Source organism: Sminthopsis crassicaudata, chromosome 2 (genome assembly GCF_048593235.1).
Source record: "Sminthopsis crassicaudata isolate SCR6 chromosome 2, ASM4859323v1, whole genome shotgun sequence".
Classification (NCBI taxonomy): Eukaryota; Metazoa; Chordata; class Mammalia; order Dasyuromorphia; family Dasyuridae; genus Sminthopsis; species Sminthopsis crassicaudata.
The window spans coordinates 59,210,551-59,227,805 of NC_133618.1; the positions used below are offsets into that span (position 1 = coordinate 59,210,551).

The 17,255-nt window shown below is 33.9% G+C and overlaps 1 protein-coding gene across 5 annotated transcripts in view; it reads right to left on the reverse strand.

Annotated features, from left to right (window-relative positions):
- The window catches only part of CTCF (CCCTC-binding factor), a 41,016-nt gene that overhangs the window by 17,041 nt on the left and 6,720 nt on the right, over window positions 1–17,255 (reverse strand). For 3 of the 5 annotated variants that reach the window (XM_074286453.1, XM_074286449.1, XM_074286450.1), the window contains exons 2-3: window positions 14,415–14,535; window positions 687–810 (exon numbers count right to left, since the gene is read on the reverse strand). The gene's annotated coding sequence lies outside the window, so the exon portion shown is untranslated. The remainder of the gene's footprint in view (window positions 1–686; window positions 811–14,414; window positions 14,536–17,255) is intronic. The other 2 variants (XM_074286451.1, XM_074286452.1) reach the window with 1 other exon arrangement.

Consider the following 17,255-nt stretch of genomic DNA (forward strand, 5'->3'; position numbering starts at 1 on the left):
AATACTTAACGTGCAACAAGAAAATTGGATTTACACACATATATTATACTAGGTTATACTGTAACACAGGTTAAAATGTATGAAATTGCCTGTCATCTAGGGGAGGGAATAGAGGGAGGGAGGGGAAAATCTGGAAAAATGAATACAAGGGATAATGTTATAAAAAAAATTACTCATGCATATATACTGTTTAAAAAAAATGTATAATTATAAAATTAAAAAAAAAAAAAAGAAACTCCTTTTTCCCCAGTTAAAAGAGAAAATGAAAACAAAAGACAGATTAAAATGAGAGTATGGTTACCAGATGTGTTGAATTTAAAGAAAAACTTATGAAGAATGGATCTCTGAAAAGAACACTAAAGCAATATTGCCACATAAGTCTACCAAAAAATATTGTGGTTTCTTCAAGCATGAACAGGTAAACTGATTTTCTGCTCACATTTGGCACCCTATTCTTACCCAATTCCTCAATTTGTCCTTCCTAATCTGGCATTCCTGGTACCCTCTCTCCCACCCCATCATTCCCTTTGGTCATTAGCCAATAGTGCCCAACACCACTGATTAAGTGACACCCCCCCCATCTTCCCCCAACTCCTGTTTTTTGCAGAAAATGAAAGACATCTAAAACTAACTCAGAACAATCAACCCCAATATTCTAAGACCTCAGGGAAAAGGGTTTTACAAACCTTCCTCAGAAACCCGTTCCAATATTTAATTCATTGTTAGGAAATTCTTCAAAAATACTCTGAGACTGCAATTTTACCCATTCCTTCTTATTCTGGCTTTATCGTAGATAGAGACAAAGCATATCTATCAAGAAAGACAGAAAAACAGCCAAAAGTGAAATTTTTGTATGGTGTTATTCTCAGACAAGTACACTTAAATATACACTCCATCAGAAAGAAGTTTAGTTTTAGTTGAAATACAGCAAACAAAGCTAACCTTAGCAAACAACTTAAGACAAAACACTGGAGAACATAAAAATATAAGTGAACAATATCTGGGTATTACAGACGTCATAAATGTAGAGTTGGAGGGGTCTCTGAAGTTACCAAATACAATTCCTTTAATTCCCAGGTGAGGAAATGGGAGGACAATGTGAAGTATCTTGCCCAAAGTGACACGGAAAAAGAACCAAAAGTGAATTTGAATCCAGATCCTGCAATTCAAGAAGCAGTGCACTCCCACTATATCATGTTTCTTTTCATCAAGAACAGACTATACAAGCACTCCCACAGGCAGGAATCCTTTCATCTATCAGAATTTCATAAGGTAAGCATTGGAATGAATAGTAGACTAGTTTGAATCCTATCTTAGGCACTTGTGTTTCTTCATCTGTAAAATGGGAATAGTACCTACTTCAATGGGTTGTTGTAATAATAAAATGGGATAACAACATGCAAACCAAGGTGATGCTGACTCTTCTATTACATATTAAATAATGCAAAAATACTTAAAGGGAAGTTAAATTAGTGAGAAGTGAGAGAGTCCCCCCAAACAAAACAAGTTCAGAAGAAGATAAAGATAATTTTGTTACCTTTTTAATTTAATATTTTTAAAAAACAAAATATATAACAAGTCAAGTTTCATAAACAAGTACCATTTTTGTTTTTTATACATTGGAATGTTGGATTTTTACATAATTATGAAGTTCATTAACTAACTAAATAAATAGATATAAAACTGGCTCAGGTAAAATTTCAAACTTATAGGAATCCCTGAGTCTTGGTTTCCCAATTTATAAAACTCCAAAACCACAGAATCAGAGCCAGAAAGCCCCTCAAATTAAAAACATCATTTCACAGTGAGGAAACTCAGAACTAGGGAGGTTAAATTCCTTGCTTAAGACTAACCAAACAGTAAAGATCTAAGGTAGAATTTTGAACCCAGGTTTTATACCCTAAGAGTTCATCTTCTTTCCAATGTGCTGCATTATAACTGAAAGCAAGAGCCTGAGGTAGAGTGTAAAGGGAAAATAGTTATAAAATCTAATACCTGCTCTTTACTACTCATGTGGACCAAGGCCCTTGGTCTTTCTGGAATTCAACTGCTTGTCTCTAAAAGATGAGGCTGAGCTCTCCTGCTGGCTCTACATCTCAGGTTCCTATGACTAGCTGTTCTCTATAGCGTTAACATTCTTTGACTCAAATTTCAAGCCACCAAGAAGGCACAGAAACTCCTTTGATAAAAGCAGCAACATTAACCTTCTGCCTGGAAACAATCACAGCCAGTGGATGGCACTGACACACAGATACAACTAATGGAGATGTTTCAAGGTTAGTTTGAGAACTCATTTAGTTGACCAACAGAACTAAATTCCTAAGGCACAATTCTCTAGAGAACTAAGAATATGCTGGCCCTCTCTGAAAGAACCTCTCACAGTCATGTGCCCTTCTAGAGAAGGGAAACCAAAAACATCCCTGGAAAATGAATGCCTTAATTCTGTATCATACAAAGTCCTTTTATATATTTTCATTCAATTACTAACTGAGCAACTGAGTAGCAATATCAGAGGATTGGTTCCCACTAAAATAATTTTTTTTTTCCTTTAGTACCTTAATCTCTTTATTGTCATCCTAAGATTATCCTAAGAATAAAGGAAAACACTTCATTCAATTCTTAAAACTGGTTCTATAGGATGATGATTTACATCTTCATATTAACAATTCAGTTAGAAAATAAGGTAGATATATTCTCTACCTCCCTGGAGAAAAGAGCAGGCATATTTTAGTGGTGAGGGGGAATTTAACATTCATTAAATGCTCATGTTCAAAAGGCTATATTAGGCATTAAGGAGAATAAAATATGGGAGCTGATTTCAAGGAGTTCTCTGACTACCTAAAACCAGACTCTGTTTTTTTGGCTGTAAATTCTAATCCTAATGCTCTTGCTAAATTTTCTACAGGATTCTTGGAGAACAAATATTCTTGACAGTAATGAACTGAACCAGCTAAACTCAGTGAAAGAACTTAGGGAAATGAGTGTGAATCACTATATAGAATTCCCAATCCCTCTATTTTTGTCTGCCTTCATTTTTGATTTCCTTCACAGGTAAATTGTACACTATTTCAAAGTCCAATTCTTTTTGTGCAGCAAAATAACTATATGGACATGTATACATATATTGTAATTAACGTATACTTTAACATATTTAACATGTATTGGTCTATCTGCCATCTGGGGGAGAAGGTGAGGGGAAGGAGGGGAAAAATTGAAAAGGTTTTTCAATTATCAATGCTGAAAAACTACCCATGCATATATTTTATAAATAAAAATCTATAATTAAAAAAGGGGGAATATAAGGGATATTTATAAATTATAATGAATTTGAAGTAGCAGAAAAAAGTTATGATTAAGGGGCATAAATGCAGGTTGTCTCATGTTGAGATCACATAGACTTTTGCAGAATAAAACACATTATCATCAAATTTAAAAAAAAAACGAAAAACAAATTACTGGAATAAAACCTCATAAACTTGCAAAATTTAGAAAACACAAAACATTGAAGAACATGTCAAAACATAGTACCCTCTCATTGTGGAAAAACAAAATAATAAAAAAGTCCCCAAAAAACAGCAGTCTACTTGCAAGTCAATTCTTTCCACAGAAATTCAGTAGATATGACCTGGGCCTAGTTAGTGGCTTTAAGCAGCAGTTTTAATTCTGTAATGAACGGGTAATGTAACACATGAAGACATTCACATGCCTTTTGTCCCTTTCTCAAGATATCTCTACTGAAGAGCCCAACTCCAATATTCCTTCTTTTCTAGTCCTTCACCTGATCTTTTCTTTGAAGAATATTTACCAAAACAGAAGCTAAGCCATGTTCTAAGAAGATCCAAGAAAAAATTCTACCAGCAGACCTGATCCTGAAGGTGGCAGAGGAAGTCACAGGATTTCAGCTTGAGTCTTAATGCAATGCAGATGTGATAGAAATGTTAAGCTGCAACAGATCTTAAAGATTTATTTGTCTACTTCTACCTTTTATAAATGAAGATATTGAGATACCAATAAATCATACAACTTGCCAAGATAAGGGCTGGAATACAAAATTAGGTCTTCTGATCCTCTAATGCAGTACTCTTTTCCACTGACTTCAAAAGGCAGCATAAAGTTGTTTCCCGACCAATTTAGGAAGGCTTTAAATCTTGAATACTTGGATGCCATTGTCTATTAATATGTCTCCCCCAAAATAAATAAAGGAAAAAAATCCCAAACCTCCACAGGTATAGCATGACCTTGATTTAAGTTTCAAACCACAACCAAAAGAATACAGAAATTAAAGATAGCTATTTTTCTCTACAAAACCATAGCAACCAGCTAATCATCTATATATATACTTGCTGTGAGGAAATGGCCTTCCATTCTGACCCTTCTACCTTTGGTAGCTCAGAGCACTTGCCTCAGCAGCATTTTGTTTGTCCTTGCTACTTGATTCCCTGGTCAGTAGCTGATATGATAGAAAAGTGAACAAAACTACTTCTTGCCTGTCTTTCTCTAAAACATTTGATACCCAAAGCTCTGAACCAAATTCTCAGAACTTCTATTTGGCTTTTTAAAAAAAGATCTTGGGAGCAGCTGGCTGATGCAGTGAGTAGAACACTAGCCCTGAAGTCAGGAGGACCCGAGTTCAAATCTGAACACAGATACTTAACACTTTCTAGCTATGTGACCCTGGCAAATCACTTAACCCCAATTGCCTCAGCAAAAACAAAACAAAACTTTAAATTTTTCTTTATGTCTCGTTCTGTCTTCCAGGAACTGTATGGCCTAGTGATACTATCCTTTTTGTTCTTTGGAACAAAAACAGTCCCATCTTCTGACTGCATTCTCACCAAGCTGTCTCTCCTCAGGTCTTAAATGTCCTCTTTCATCTCCACCTTTTGGCTTTACTCCTGGTTTTCTCCAAGTTTTAACTAAAATCTTACCTTGTGCAGCTCTAAAATTTTGACTGTTTTACTAGCCATGTAAAATTTCTTCCTAATAATAATGGCATTGCATTTAATGACCAGTAAACATGCAGTGTTAACCAAAATGGAAAGATATCATGTAATGTTCAGAAATATGTATATTCTTTAATATCTTCACAAGATATTCACAAATATCTGCCATAAGATATCATAAATATTTGAAAAGGTTTCCTATAATCTGTTTAGTTCTATATTTTCCTTTTACCTGGCAGATTTATCTGGCTCTGGGAAAAGAATATTAAAGTCTCCTACATTTATTGCTACCAAATCTTTTTGCAATTCAATCAGCTTTTCCTTCATATAAGTTTAATGATTTTATTTTATTGCCTTCTCCTTTTCATGGTGCATGTATGTATTTTTAAAGATGTTTTCTAGATGCAGCAAACTGTTGGATTTTGTTTTCTTATTCAATCTGCATTATTTCAATGGGTTGCTTAATCTAGTCATGCTAATGCTAAGTTTGCATTTTCCCCTATTTTTGTGGTACTGCCTTTTATTACCCTTTTCTAAGTTTGTACTTCAACTGTGGAATTAAAATGCTGTTTTGAAGTCCAGCAGTTAATCCAGTGCTAAATGATACCAACATTGGTCAGCACTGTTCCAGGGAGATCATACAAAAAAAAAAGGAAAAACAAGGAGCTGATGTTCTAAGAGAAAGGAACATTTAAATCAACAAATACAATATAATGAGGCAAGAGAGAGATCTAATAAAGTGAACATGTCTATCTCACATGCACTCATTTTCACTATGTATTGTTTTTTTATACCCTCAATACCCTAAGTGTCTGGTTAGTGAAAATCATCTTATTTCTACAAAACTGAGCACAAGCATAAAACAGCATAGAGGCAATTCTAATTGACTGGTTTAGCAGCTCAAGCCCATACTAGCTATGGTTCAGATATTACCCACACTGCAGACTTCTGAAGAATTTAGTACATAGAAAACAAGATTGAAATGAATAACTTTAATAACTTTTTGTCTTTTGAGAGTTTAATTATCTGATTCCACGAAATCAAAACATTTGTTGTAAAAGGTATAAAAATCTTGCCAAAATTTTAAGTCAGCTTTAAAAAATAAGAATTCATAAGGATGCTAAAAAGCATCAGAGACAAGCCTGATAGTTGTGCTAATTAAAAGCCTGCATTTTATTTTGACAGACAACTCTCAACAAACACTCCTGAAAAGTAACACCTTTCCCCACAATTGTTAATTTATTGATTTTTAAAAGAGGGATGTGTTACAACGGACGGTACATTTCTAACATTTAAGTTGTTTTTGATTAGTGTTTTATTCTCTTTTCATGGTTCATTTACATTGCTGCAGTTGCAATTTACATTGTTCCTTTAGCAGTACCTTCTTTACTTTATTTCATTAAGTCTTCTCAGGCTTCTCTGAATTGTATTCATTTCATATTTTTTAAGAGGATGGAATGGGAGAGGAGCCAAGTAAGGAAAGAGGAAAATAGACATGATGGAATAGCTCTACAAAAATTAATAAAATTTTATTAAGCAGAAAGCCCTAGTCCTTTTATTTAACACATGATTTGCACTTGTGAAGTCCAAATAACCTGCTAAAATTTCACAGCTTATTTTCTAAAGCTTATAAAAATACCACTTACTATAGAATTTCTCCACCCCCCCATTCCTTTCCAAAAGTTTGTAAGCCTCAGTTACTGTGGACACTTACAGAACAGAACCACTGAAGGAGTCTCATATGGGCCCCAAATGACCTCAAGCACATCAAATCAAGTGCCATCTTTTTGGCAGAGGAAGTGGAAGGAGTATCCATAATCCTAGGATCATAGGATTTAGTGTGGAAAAGATCTCAAGATAATTCTAACATCCTCATTTTAAAACTATGTTAGTGGGCCAAGGATATTTAACCTCACAACAAAGTGAGAACTATGTAGCAGGCATTTAAATGTGTACTGGCTCTATTTCCCATTATAGGAAAAAGCACAAGCCAAAAAGCATCTATTCACTCCCTAAGAACCAAAAGCCCTTACACTTCTAGGATATGGTACAACATTCTGAATATCAATGGAAGAATGATATGAGAATGGGAATGAGAAATTTTTGATGTTTTGGGAACAAAAGTTGAGCTAATTATGAGAAAATTATTTTCCTTGTATTTTAAAAGACAGACATTATTATCCTAAGAGAAAACATGAAGGCTATAGCACAATAGGCACCAGAGAAGAGCTGTATGGAGGAGAAAGTTCTTTTAAACTGGGGTGGGAAAATTATTAGTGACCGTGGTAATGGGATTCTCAGTAAGAGCTGACCAGAAAACATCTTTTCATAACCTCCTTTTCTCTCATTCTCCTTAAAAAAAAAAAGGGGAGGGAGGGAAGGGAACAATGGAGAAATCAAAGCATTTTCAGGACTAAAAATGACTTACAATAAAACATAGAAAACATTTTAATTGTATTTATATGTTCAGCCGGGTCTGATTCTACATGATCCCTTCTGGGTTTTTCTTGGCAAAGATACTGCAGTAGTTTGCCACTTCCTTCTCCAGGTCATTTTACAGATGAGGAAATTAAGATAAACAGAGGTAAGTGACTTGCCCAGGGTTCACAACTACTAAGTAAGGTTGGATTGAATTCAGGAAAGTGAGTCTTTATGATTTGGGGCCTGGTGCTCTTTATCTACTGCACCTCCTAATCTAACAATTAACAGGCATTAAACCAAGTGGTTAAGTAGTGAATGACAAACATGCTAGCTAGTTAAGTATGGAACCAAATGAGGGGTTAAGTGACTTGTCTAGGGTCATACAGCTAAGAAGTGTTAAGTGTCTGAGGCCAGATTTGAATTCAGGTGTCCTGACATAAGGGTCAGTGCTCTATTCACACTGTCCCTAATTTACCACCATCTACCATTATTTATTTATCTTATGATCGACATTACCCATCAAATTATTTGAATAATATATTATTTTTATTATATAATTATTACATTAAAATGCAACAATCAGATAATTTATTATTAAATAAATTAATTCAAATAAATTATTGGATTATTATTCATCATTATTAAGATTTGGATTCATAGATCTTGTCACAATCAACTCCTGAAAGTTAAAAGGAAATATCTACTTATCCAACAATTATTTATTGCACCCTTTATATGTTCAAGATATAAATTTATTTGGAAGGATACTAACAACTAAACTTCTGAATATTCTTAAGAGACTTCATTTGAATTTCATAATACAAATCTAAGGACAATCCTAGTTTTCAATTCTTCTGAGGAATTATATGAAGAGAATACTATTTCTTCCTTCCTTCTGGGTAGAAAGAATAGCGCTACTTCCAAATCACATATTCCTGGGATAGAGTGCTGTGACTAAAAACATTCAAATCTTGAAGAATCTAACATATAGCCAAGTTTTGCAAAATGAGGGCCATCATTTTAGAGTTCTATCACCTACTCATAAATATATCCTACTAGAGTTTAACTGATAAGTGTAAGAAGTTTTTAAGAGAAAAAGTAAAAATGTATGCATAAATATTTGGAAAATAATGTATTTTTTTTTTGGTTGTAGCCCACCTATCAAAAACTAATTAGTGTACATATAAATCTGAAGAATAAATTAAAAATCCCTCAGTCAAATTAGGCTCAAATTAAAATTAACATGACTCTTAGAACAATTATTTTTAAGGGACAAATACTCATGCTTTGTCTACCATTATACCAAAAAGCCCTAAAGTAGAAATAGCAATTTTTTTTTTTTTTTTTGGAAACACACCACCCAAACCATGCAAGGTCTGTGGGAGTCACTGGCAAGCTCCAGGCATAACCTGAGACAAGAAACAGTGGGGCACAGCATTATTGTGTAGCCAGGACTTGAGGTGACAGCCATGAGTGAATAGGCGGCTTGACATACCAGCTTGGTGATTGTGGGACTGTGGGGAAGGTCTTTTCTCATTTGTAAAATGGGGAAAAATACTTCTATCACAGTCTTCAGGCTTGAAGAAAGGGCTCTGAAGAGCTGGTAAATGTAAATTATCTTTATCATGAAAATCAAGAAAGAAATTCATATGGCAAAGTGACCCTAGAAACTGCCCAATTTTGACTTTGTTATTCAGATACTTTTATACAGTGTACAGGTGGTTTACCATATATATTTATAGGAGAAAGATTCAAGTCAGAGGATCTCTAAAGCTACTTAGTACACCTGTGTGATTTTGACTGAATCACATTACCTTCATTGGCCTTAAAGTTTTTATATCTGGATTAGCCAGGATGCTTCTGAGGGCCCTCCAAATGTGGGTCTTAAGTAGTAGGATCATTACTTTTAACCCATGGAAAGAATGAGAAATGTCTATGTATGTGTATATATAGAGATACCTATCTCTCTACTGTAATATTTGGTATCCAACAATACAAACCTGTCCTAAGTATCATTAAAACACTACCCCCCCTCACCCTGGGCAAAAAAAACCCTACCATAACAAACATGGTAGAAAAGCACAGCTGGAATTAATACATATATAAAAGTAAAGATAGGTACACACACCAAGGCAAATTTATCCTGACAATAGACAAAATGTGGACCAATCTCAAAAATGTATCATTACGGGGGCAGCTAGTGGCGCAGTGGATAGAGCACCAGCCTTGAATTCAGGAGGACCCGAGTTCGAATGTGATCTCAGACACTTAACACTTCCTGATGTGTGACCCTGGGCAAGTCACTTAACCCCAGCCTCCAAAAAAAAAAAAAAAAAAAAAAAAGTATCATTACAGGAAACAACTTTTTCCTTGGTTTTTCACTACCACCAATTTTGCTTTTATTTAATGCTCAAGAGGAGATAAATCTTACTATTTTTCAAGGTCTTTCTTACCTTATACCCCCTAAAAAAGGATAAAAGTTAGATTTGCTAGATTCCAAAGATGAAATATTCTAAGCCATGATCCTGTTTAAATGGGAAAATGCTGTCAATTCTAATGAAGATCATGGCCTTAAAGCCAATTAGGGTTATAACCATTTTTAACAAGGCAGCTATGTAAGAGACATGCAGTAAAGATAAATACAATACAATAATTAGCTAAAGGAGTTTGTCTAATAATCGCATTTAAAAAAAAAAACCAAAATTAAATATAACTTTGAAAGTTGCCTAGATTATTCCTAATCTACATTCAATCACATGTTGCATTTACTGGAAACATGCTAATTTTGTAGTCCAATAATGCCACTTTTTTTTTTTTTTTAACTGAATATAGGATCCAAGAACTCCATGTAATCTGAAAGTAGCAAATGAACCCCCCCCAAATATAGGTAGAAGAGGAAAAAATGTATTTCTTGTTCAAATTATCCATTCAACATACATTTCATTAAATTCTACTTCATTTCTAATTTTTTGTCTCTTCTTTTCTTTCTTTCTTTCTTTTTACTATTCTTTGTATTTGGATCTTTTCTCTTCCTAAAACAAGGATTTTTAAAGCACTGACTATACACCAATGCTGGATATAGATTAAAAAGGTAAACTGCCTCCCTAGGAAAGACGCAAGACAAAAATAATAAGAGAAAAGATCTTAAGATAAACATTATTATTTGGACTGGATCTAATGTCTTTCTCCTCCTCTCCCCATATTAGGATTTTAAAATGAAAACTGCTAAATATCTAATATATAAATAAGGAATTCCAAGAAACAAAAGAAGATTGATATGAACTGATGTAGAGGGAAATGAGCATACCTAGAATAAAATATAGATCTTTAAAAAACAGTGTAATCGAAAAGATAACTAAAAGGAAATCAAAACCAAAGGTTCCTGAGAAAAGATAATCAAATTGTTATTTCTGAAAATCTCTCTTCCTTTGGTAAAGATCATAGGGGGCTTTTGGCCATGAAAGCAGAAGACTGTATATATTGTCAGGTGTGGTCCCCAGTATGTTTTTATGAGAGAATTCAGTTTTTTGGGATCAGAGTGAGGTGATATTATATACATATACTGGAAATGCCATTTAGAAATGGCACAAAAAAAGAAATGAAGGATTCAAATTGGGCCATTTAGAGCCACATTTTCTAATCCAATTTATATTAAGAATGATTAAGCATCTTCTTTTTAGTCAAGTTTTATCATACAAATGTAAAGACAGAGTTCTAATTTTGGTGTGAAATACAAAATTTAAGAAACTCAATAGCACAGATCTATTTAACCACTAATATATGAATTACTGATTCAAAGGTCATTTCTCTGTCAAATTCAAGTAATCAAAACATGAGAAACAATGAGGTAAATTAAGCTCAAAGCAGCTAAATTATCAAGTCTACATAATGTTCATTGTCAAGCTGTTCAGATTTACTCATAAATCTGTGCTAAATTAAAAAAAAAAAATTCAATTTGTAGCAGATCTTGAACTCATATATAAAACTTAACACCCTTCTTCTTCCTCAGAGCATGTTCTTCCCTATTGATTTCTCTTTTCCTGTTAAATGGCATCAATCTTCTCACACTTACTCATGCACAAAACCCTGGCAGTCACTCTTTCGATCATACCCCCTCTATCTAGTTATTAAATCTAGCTGCTTCAACTTTTACTGTGGCAATATTCTTAATAACACTTCCTCTCTTATTCCTATCAACCTTCTAGTCCAGGACTTCATCCCCACCCGTACCCAATAATTTTTAACTTTCCAGTTTCCCCATACTATTCTTCCCAACATTTCATTCCAGCTAGTCAAGACTGATTCTATGCCCCAAACCATGTGTTTGCTCACGAAATTCTTTATATCTGGAATGCCCTACAATATGCATGCCTCAACCCCAACTTGTGCTGAAAGAAAACTCTTTTTCAAGATCCAATGCAAATGCTACATGAAGCCTTTCCCAGATACCCAAAGGACCGAATTATACTCTTTTTCGGTCATCAGTTCTTTTGATGTCTGTAATTTTGGCATTACAAGTATTATTTCCATTTTACAGGTGAAGTAGCAGAGGCTACAGGCTCCTCCCCTCTCAAGTGCCCCACTTAGTAAGAGAAGGCTAATACTTTGCATAGTTGGGTAGTTTTTCTCAATCACAGCAATTCTAACTCAGAAACAAGAATCAGTTAACAAACATTTATTAAGCACCCAATATATGCTAAAATGCTTGGGACAGAAAGGGAAAAACAGTTTTTGTTTTCAAGAAGTTCACATTCAGATGGGTGCTTCAGGAAAACTGTTCAAACGATATATACAGGATAAATTGGAGATAATCAACAGAAAAAAGGCTTCCTGTAGAATTTACCAAATATGAAAAAAAGGCAAGAAAGCGAGAGATGAAGAGAAAGAAAATTCTAGGAATGGGCAACAGCAAGTGAAAATACATAGAGGCAGGAGATGGAGTATGTTGTGTAAAGAATAGATCTTGGGCATAATCCCATATTCAAATAATTTCCTCCTTCTACCATTCCTAATTTTTTCTTTTATTAAATTCAACTTGTTCAAAGAAAGAGAACTTAAACAAATATAAATTTTGAGAGCTCATATACAAAATACTCAAGCAAACTTTCACAACTTTACAAATGGATGAAAGGTGAAAAAATGTCTCTTGCCCTGAGATGTTTATACTAGTTATTAATTCTGTTATAAAAGAAAGCAAGATCACAGATTCCTAAGTTTGACAGAACCGAGTTTGTTTCACAATGAGGAAACTTAAAGTTAAATGACTTCTTCAAAGTAACAATAGTTTAAAAAATAGTAATAGTTAAAACAACAACTGTTTTAATCCCTTTTAAATAGCACTTAAAGGTTTACAAGATCTTGAAGTATTATTATACTATGGATTAGAAGCGAAGGGCCTAGGAAGCTAAACAGCTTGTGCCGATTATAGGGCTGGTCTGAAAAAGTACTGAAGGCACTGTTATGGGGGTGGGGTGGGGGACAAGCCTTGGACCACCTCAGTTTTCTCATCTGTAAAATGAGAGGGATGACCTCTGAATAACTTTCAGCTCTAAACTTGTAATCCTATACCTGAAAATCCAGTAATTTAAATCAAAAACTACAAAACTATGCCACATGGCTTCTGGCAGAACTGCCATTAGCCTCTTCTACTACATGATTAATAGGGATGTACACTAGACCTATGATTTCCCCTGGAGGGAGTCAATTACTACCCTTACAGGTCTGCACTTTTCTTTTTTTTTTGCAGTTTGATCTCTCAGAGAATTGACTAGGGCTCAGGGTCACACGTCCTGCATGTACCAAAGGGGAGCCTCAAATCCAGTCTTCCTAGTCTATCTATGTCATGTTTGTTGTCTTCTCAGTGACTTGAATAATGGGTTCCTAAAGTTCAAGTCTTTGCTCATGAGGCTGGCTCATCTAGTGCTTTCTCTTAAATAAGCTTATTAACATGCATTTTCTAGCCACATTCCCAATAAAACCTTCAGGGCACAAGTTACAAATTATTTCTGGAGCTACCCAATTCTAATACAGAGAGTTTCTCCTCAAACCAATGTGGGAGCAAAATTTGAGTCTGGAAAACAAATAGTTGTAGAGAGAATATCAAAATTATACTTCTATTCTTCTTTCCCTCCCTCCCTTAATTAATACAACTCTAACTTTAAAAAGTAGCAAATCTATTAATATTTGTATATATCTTATTTGGGAATGGTCCACCTTAAACAAAATTTTTATCTGCCTCTCTAATAATTGCTACCATATAAATAACATTCTACCTAAGTTCTGTACTTTAGGTACATGGGACCAGGAATTTCTTAAAGGCTGTGCCAGAGAACCCCAAATCCTAGCAGGTTCTACCAAATAGGAAAGGACATGGTTGGAATGCTAGACTGTCATTCTAGGACAAATGGCACAATCAACTGTAACCCCTGATTCCTAAGTGTGTGACTATAGATTCATCTCTCTGCCTTTCACTTGGCTTAACAAAAAAAAGTTTAAACCTTTGATAAGCTTTTTGGTTACTTTAAGTCACTGAATTGCAGAAATGGAAGCCACCCAGTCCAAAAGAGAATGATTCTCCTAACAAACCAACAGACAGCTTTTGTCCAAAGATTTCCAGCAAAGAGGATTTATTTTTTCTTGGGGTAGCCTAACCCACATTAAGCCCAAATTTGTCTCTTTGTAACTTCCACCCATTACACTTGCCAAACAAAAAAGATTTTATACCTTTTTCATGACTGTGTTTAAGTTTAAAGACAACTCTATCTCCACTAACATGTAGTAAGACTGTATAACTGGGATGTTAGAAACAAGACCCAAATCCATGAATTCAGAGAACAAAGCAAATAATGAAGTAGAAAGTGGCATTAGTACTTCTTTCAATATTCCTAATGAAAAAAAGAACTCTGATGACTCTATGAAATAATTTCATAAATGGATAATCACCATGATTTCAAGAGTTAAAGTTACAATATATCAATATCTTGGAAAGGATAAAAAGGAAACAACCTGTATTACATCGGATCTCTGAGATCAAGAAATGAAAACATTTACCTTTCTGTGCCAGCAAAGTCAGCTTGTGAGAAGGGAAACAGTATCCAGGTTTTTGACTCCAAGTCCTCAATGATTGGTTCACTACAACATCTTGACCCTCTGCTGAAGATCAACATTCATTCTAAAAGAATAAAATACAAATTATTGTTCAACAGAAAAATGTACATCTATTACTAATGGTAATGTAGATTTTCATGGCTATTTGTTAAGAACATATTGATTCTATTCTCCAGGAAACCAAATAGCAAAAATGTTAACTGCGCTAATGATAGAGATATCTTCAGCAAAAAAATTTGTCATGAGCTGACCACTCCTGAGTTATACATTAATGCAATCAGGATAGTTTTAGCCAAAAGCTATATTTATTTCTGAATTTATATAAGAAAAAAGTACATAAAGAAGTTGTAATGTAAAACTACACATACTCCACAAATTACCAAAACCTCGAAAAACTAAGCTGATTAGTACTAATTAAGATAGAAAAGAAAAAATTCAAATGACAGTAGAATTAACAATATAGGTATTAAAAGGATAATTAGCCAGAATAAGGAGGATCATTTTCCAATTTCTTGATGTCTCCCTTCCCACCCCATTCATAGGTCCATGGATTCTTGCCCTGAATATTGAGCTCTGAGAGATGACTTTTCTATAATGCTCTGAATTTCTAGTTTCCTTTAATGTGCTGTCTTCCTCCATTAGAAGTTAAGCTTGAAGGCAGTGCACTCTCCCTTGATTTTTATTTGCATTTGCATACACTTGGCTCAGTGCCTGGCATATAACTATTTTGATAAATGCTTACTTAAAAAAACAAAACAAAACAATATATATATATATACATATATACATATATATATGTTTTTGATGAAAAGCATCAAGAACAAATTCTTACAAATTTTTGTAACTAAAACAAAAAAAACCTATCTTTGGGTTCTATAATGTGTATTCCACATGATATTCATTGAAATCATCAATTAGTTCCTAGAAAGACATCAAGCCAAGTTATGAAGAAGGCACTGCTATCAAGTAGTGGTTTTAAAAAATCAAATATAATATTTCATGGAGTTATTGTGATAAATATCAAGTGCTACAAAAAAGCATGACATATAAATTTGAAAATGTCACCATGGGAGGCAATATACTGATTCCAAGAAAACTGTCATCACTCAGAATTCTCTTTAAATCTTCCAAAGATCATGGAAGATTCTTTTGAATATTATCAACTGTCACAGAATGTTTTTCCTTTGAGGCCAAATTTACTTTTTTTAGAAACAACCAAAAAGGTCAAAGCCAAGCATGGAAAAGAATTCAGGTCATCCTTGGGTTTTGGTTGAAAACAAAGCAAAAAAATACCCAAAAAGATTTTATTAAAAAAAAAAAAAAAAAAAAAAACAAAAAACAAAAAAAAAAAAAAAAACAGCTTGTAAACAATTACAATGGCATTCCAAACATGTTTGGGGGCAACAATGACCTCATGGGAATACTGAATAAGCATTCAGTCTTTAATAGGTCAACATTTGTTTGGACAAGTAAGTTTGGTCTGTCATTGTTTTTTGACTTTCCATTTTCTTTACAGACCCAATTTCCTAAAATAAATAAATAAATAAATAAATAAAATAAAATAAAATTAAGATCACTAGCACTTTGCCTAGCATACTGAAGGCTCTTGGAGAGGAAGACAAGGATAATAGTCATAAGATAAGAGAATCAAAAAACAAGTGGTCTCAAGATTAGAACACTATACTAGAACAGTTCTTTTCCTGCCTTACTTATAAAATTCAACTTTATTCTTTTAAATTTCACTTTTTTTTTTTCCATTAACAAACATTAATTTTCTCTAACTCCCCCAATTAAAAAACTCTTTAAACAAGTATACTGTGTCAAACAAAACAAATTTTTGTACTACTCTTGTCCAAAAACTGTCTTATTCTGCATTTTGAGTCTATCACCACTGTCGGGAAATAGGAAGTATAGCTTACTTCATCAGTCCTCTGGAATTATTGTTGGTTTTATGGCTAGATCAGAATTATATCTTTCAAAGTTGTTTGCCTTAACAATATTATCATCATAAAATGTCTTCCTAAATCTTTTCACTTCACTCTGAATCCATGCAGAACAAAATTTCTCAGATTTCTCTAAAACTACATTTCATCACTCCTAGGGCACAACAGTATTTTTAATATAGTCATATACCATAATTCATTCTTCTATTTCCCAACTTCTGGCATTTCAAAAAGGGTTACTGTTAAGTATATGTATATAGGGAGTTTTACAGTTGTTTTTCTTTGTTTAATCTCTATGGAAATGTCAGTTGGCCTGGTAATGGTATGGGGGGGGGGGGGAGTGGCAAAGGGTTTATGTAACTTAGTAACTTTTAGGGCAAAACTACAAATTGCTTTCTAGAATAGAAAAACCAATTAATTCAAAGCCTTAGTCATTCAGTCAATAAATGTTTATTAAGCACCTACTGTGTTCCATGCACAGTGTTAAGCACTAGGGATCCCAAGAGTCAAAAAGACAGTTCCAGCCCAGAACGGGCACACAATCAAGGAGGGTAGACAAGCAAATTTGTATAGACAATGTATATATATATATATGAAAAATATGTATCCCCCTGGTTGATAAATGGTCAAAAATATGGATGAGTTTTCAGAGAAAGAAATCCAAGCTATAAAGCATATTTTAAAAATTCTGTAAATCAGCAATTAGAGAAGTACAAATTAATCAACACTAAGGTTCTGTTTCAAATAGAATAGGTTTGAGGCAAGGTATTAGAATTAAGAAGGGTTGGAAAAAAGATTCCAAAAAATGGCTTGAAAGGAAGCTAGGTCAGTCATTAGGTAG